This window comes from Trachymyrmex septentrionalis, unplaced genomic scaffold (assembly GCF_001594115.1).
Source record: "Trachymyrmex septentrionalis isolate Tsep2-gDNA-1 unplaced genomic scaffold, Tsep1.0 scaffold20, whole genome shotgun sequence".
NCBI classification, from domain to species: domain Eukaryota; kingdom Metazoa; phylum Arthropoda; class Insecta; order Hymenoptera; family Formicidae; genus Trachymyrmex; species Trachymyrmex septentrionalis.
The window spans coordinates 4,180,055-4,185,178 of record NW_017305180.1 but is presented as its reverse complement, the minus strand read 5'-3'; the positions used below and the strand labels follow the sequence as shown (position 1 = coordinate 4,185,178).

The following is a 5,124-nucleotide window of genomic DNA, read 5'->3' as shown; positions in this document are numbered from 1 at the left end:
TATAATATTTATTTCATCCTAGTAAAATAGTGAAAAATATGTGTATTTTTATTACGTTTAATGTCTATGATTATCGCATTTTAATAAGTATTGCATTGATATTGTATAAAACGTGATTCATCGTTCTATTCTCTGATTTTCTTGAAGTAAAATGTTACTCCAAAAATTAAAATACTGCCACTATTGAAAAAAAGTAATTAAATGAGAATAGTAGAATTTCACTCTTTTTCATTCTAAAGGAAAGAAATCTCACTCCTTTCTTAGATCTTATTCCAAAAAAAGTGTGAAAATCTGCCATTCTTATTTAAGAGTGCAAATTTTTCACTTTTATTCAATAATGACAGTATTTTAATTCTTTTGGAGTGAGATTTCACTCTAAGAAATTTAGAGAGGTATCCAGTGTGAAATAAGGCGATTATTGAAATTACGAACGTTGCAGCGCGCGGAGAGAGCCACGGTTTTCGCACATCCGTAGTTAAAGTAGCGACTACCACCTCGTCGTACACCAACTTGGGTTTTCTCAGACGAACGCACATCATATGGTGAATTCTAACGAGCAACTGAAGGGATCCGGTTATCAGCAATCCCATAAACGCCGTACCGACAATCCCGATAAAGAGCCCGACGCAAGCGAACGCGTTCGGCATGGCGAAGAGACCCGTTCCGGCTGCGCTTTTTATTAAGTTTGCGAGAGACCCAAAATCTCTGCAAAAGAAAAGAAGTGTTATGTAATCATTGAAATAATATAGATGCTTAGAAAACAGGATTAAAAGAGATAATATACTTGAATAATTGAAAAAGATTTTCTTCATACGACTGCATATTAATGTTTCTTTTCTAAATAAGTTCTTCCTGAATTTTAATTTAAAAAAATCAATCTCTGATTCCCCCCTCTCCTCATAATTTTTGTTGTAATACTTTTTTTAATTGAACTAAATAATCAAACAATTGTTTATTTATTTTTAAATATATTTAAAAGAAGATTATAAAGATCGACTGTATATATTTTTCAAGAAAAAGATACGAAAATCACGTGATTTTCAGGAGAGTTTCAAAAGTTTCAGTGTTATTTGGCGTCACAATTTCTTTCGTAAAAAGCAACATTTTTAATTCAATGTACAAATAAATATTAAAGTAACAATTGAAAGTATTAAATGATGCGTGCTATGATAATTTTACGTAACTCAGTTATACAATATTTTATTAAAAGATAGTCTAATAGTGAAAATTTTACTTTAACGTTGCTGGAAAGACAAACAAATTAGATCCGGCATTCAATGTGCTAATAAACATTAAAATTAAACAAATAGTTTAAAGAAAACAAACGTACGATACTGGTCTGTAAGTCACACGATTTAGGTGAGGATTATAAGCTTCTTGAGTTGTAGATTCGCTCGGTTGTCCTTCAACTTCTTTATTCCTAAATTATAAAAGGGCATCATAATAAATGTAATTTAAATATTTGCAATGCAGTTACGATTAATATTAGTAAATGTTTTATTAATATTGTATTTACATTCTTGAAACTTTCTAGTTATTGTATCTTATATGTTTTAGAAATTTCATAATTATTTACAAGTTTGTGATTATATACTATATTTTTTCAATACAATTATGTATTTTTATTACAAATTATATCTACTTTATATCTATTCGCGCGCGACAAGCAGTATAATATTTTCGTGTTTCTTTAAATTTTCTGACAGTATTAATAGATAAAGTAAAAACTTAATATCATTGTAAATACTATATCGATCATTTTAATCAATAAGAAACCATTAGCTATTTTTCAAACGTTATAAAATCTGCCTTGGCTTATTAATTTTATAAATCGCACCAACAGAGTTGCGCATCAACGGAATATACACTTTTAAAATAATTTCAAAGATCTACTTACATCTTGACCTGTCAACCCTCGTTGACAGAAATAAGCAGTTTTGAATTATAGAAATACAGTCGTTTTCAATAGGAATCTGCCCGATTGCGCGTCAATCTGCCGCGATCGCTGATACGGCCCGAGGAAAGAATCTCCCTCTCGTCTTCCACGGCACATCGACTCGTGACAGCCGTCGACTCTCACGGCTGATTACAGCCGATTAGTCGACATTAGCATGGATTTCTCGCGCAACTAATTTTCACGGGGAAGAACGCGCGAGTCGTGGATGGATGTGCCCGGCCGCGGTCGGCGCCGGTATTGTGATCCTCTCGCTCGGCTGGACCGAGCTGACCGACTTAGCGCGCGCGAACGCAAGAGCTCAGTTACGGAGCTTTCCCGTGAGGGATTTAACGCCCCGCGGATCCTCACGGATTGGATAAAGAGGATCATGGACGACGTCCGCCGCTTGCGGGCTTTAATCGTGAATCCTCGCGGTTAAGGCCAACGACAAACCGCTTTCTTCTCCTAGCCCCTTGGAGAGACGAAACTTTCTTGTGTCAGCAGCACTCCGGCAGATCCTCCCTTCAGATATTTCTTTCGTCGATGTCTTTGGGTCGATCTCGCTGTAGGGATGTACATAGAACGGGATCCGTCGGGCGTATTAACGCGCAGATTGCTCGTGAAAAGCTAATGCGCGAGACGTAACTCACTTACAATTTTTTTTTTATGTGTATTTTATTTCGTCTTACTTCTTGTAACGTAAGACATGCGTTGTGTGTTCGCGAAAATTATAATTTTATTTATTTTATATTGAATTTTATGTCGAAATGACTAAAATAAATCTGAGTCTATTCATAAAGGATTGTTAAAAAATATTGTTTAACAAAATGTAACTTAATTGCTAGATAAAATATTTACTTATTACGCCTTCCTCTCTTAAACTTTCATTTATCGAAAAAACTTTCTCTCTCGAAAAAAAACCTTAGTATTCTTCATAATGAAGGAAATTGGAATAGTTTTTATAAATTATGACATCATGTCAATGTTCCTCTCCCAACGATACCGTACGACGACGTACGTGATATTTGTATATGTTTGACGTATTAGAGATAATAAAGGAGTAAAAATGATCCCGTTGCCTCGATTTAAAATTTAAATCCTAGCGAAACTGCACCAGATTAAAACCGTTTGAAAAAGAAGCGGTTCCTAAGGAGGTTAATGGATCTCCGTCGCGTTTACGAGACGGGTATCGACTGGGGTGCAACCGAAGGACGCTGCCGAAGGTAAAAAACGTGAAAAGGGACGATAATATCGGGGACGTCCCGTGGTTCTCGACTGTGACTAAATCCGCGGTGCCCATGCAGTGTTTACACTCGAGATGATGCCTCCTAATGCTAATACGTCGCTCGGGCGCGACGCAATACGCGACGTGGCCCCCGGGTCTCCCGGTTTCTTAATGCTCAATCGCAATCCAATGAAAAGTGTATGAATGGCAAGCGATTATCAAGTCGAGCGGGCGCCCTCAATGTGTCCGTCGAGGCGTCCGCGGTAACCCCGCTGCGTTAACCGATGTCGAAGCCGAGCCAAATGGTACGATTCGCCCTCTTCCACCTCTCTCTCTAGCGGTGCCCTCCCTTCCTCTCCTTCTCGTCCCGGTTCTTCTCCTTTTTTTCCTTCTTTCGCTCGATGGACCGGTTGGCGACCCCGTAAACTCCCCGTAGAACAAATTTGGAAACGCGGCGCAGCACGTGGCTGGGTACCGTTGGGCGCATTCGTTGTTATTAATCGAGTCAAAGGGTAACTGCTGCGGTAATTAGCCACAGTATGTACAATAAACGAACGGCGGCTAATGTACAATAAATTGCGATTAATAGCGAAAGAAGATCGATGGAGACAATGGGTAGAATAAATGGTTTTTGCAGTTGATGTCTTTCAAATTTTTTCCATTATTTGACGTAAGTAGAGCGAAGCAATGGGGGCTATTGTAATAATAAACGCGACAATGCAATATTTCCCAATGATAAAATTTGTCTATTCGAAGTATAACAATATGATACTTTGTAGCTATTGCATGAAACGAACTATGGAAATCGCGTCGAATGCGATATCGCGTTATATAATTCGTTAATTTCGTTAATTATAATTATTCGATTATAATTTCTGTACGATAGTGGAACGTTGCCGAAGGGGACTGAGAGGAATTTCTCCCTTGTATTGGTAATTAGCCGCCGATGGTTTTCCATAAAATATCGATAATCGAGTGTACTAGTAACGAGCGCGATTTCCAATGCGGTAAAAGAGGTATCGGCAGAGGAGGAGGATGAGGAGGCAACAATTGGACAGATCTAACATGTCTGACGCGCGCTTTTTCCGCATCGTTGCCGCAGCGGCGAGCGCGATGCGCAAAAGCCTTTTTGCCGAAAATGCGACGTTATTTATCGGGGAAACGTTCGATTCGATTCGGATACAGCAAACGGGTACAAGAACAAACGGCGGGGCGGGGCGGGACGGCTCGCGGGCTCGTTGCTCGTTCGAAAAATCATTCGAGGATCTTGCTGCTGACGTTTTTGCGTTTCGCTCTCTCAGCCCGCGGGAGCACGACGTGTGTGCGCATTGGCCACGAAGAGAAGAGTAGTAACCTGGGCGCTACCTACCCGCTGCAGGCCTGCAGCCGCCGATGGCATTCCACCGACCGATTTTGTTTGCCGACACGCTCACTCATCCCTCCTCGCCGCCCTGTAGCCGTGTACTACTGAAGGATCGTTTTTCGGAGTCACTGGCTCGCGTCATATCCGGAGTTCGAGAGCCGAGAGCTCGGGCACCTCCCGCGGCCGCGGGGGGTACCTCGAGATTCTGCACGTGCCGCAATGAGATATCCACCCGATCGAAAGTGCATCGGTTAATCAATGCTGATATTCTCCAATGGAGAATGTTTGTATCGAAGCTATTGACGATTAGACATCTAGAAGCAACATCGGTCTTCTTGAATAAAGCTCGGGCAAACGAAGTGTTGCGATTTATATTACGAAACAAGCATTTCTCTTGGATTCTTCCGAGATTACCAGAGTTCAGTAGCAAGAATTTACAAGATGTTTTTATAGAAACTTTATGTTGATTTAATAAAAGTGATGAATAGTTATCAAATTTAGGTACTTTGTGTGTCATATAAATAGTTACCTAATGTATATTCTGATGATTTTAATTAGAGCTGGATTTTAATACAGGCTGATATTTTTCTCTTAATTAAT

General features: G+C 39.6%; 1 pseudogene; it reads right to left on the bottom strand.

Moving 5' to 3' along the window:
• The window catches only part of LOC108747691, a 20,362-nt pseudogene that overhangs the window by 4,352 nt on the left and 10,886 nt on the right, over window positions 1–5,124 (bottom strand).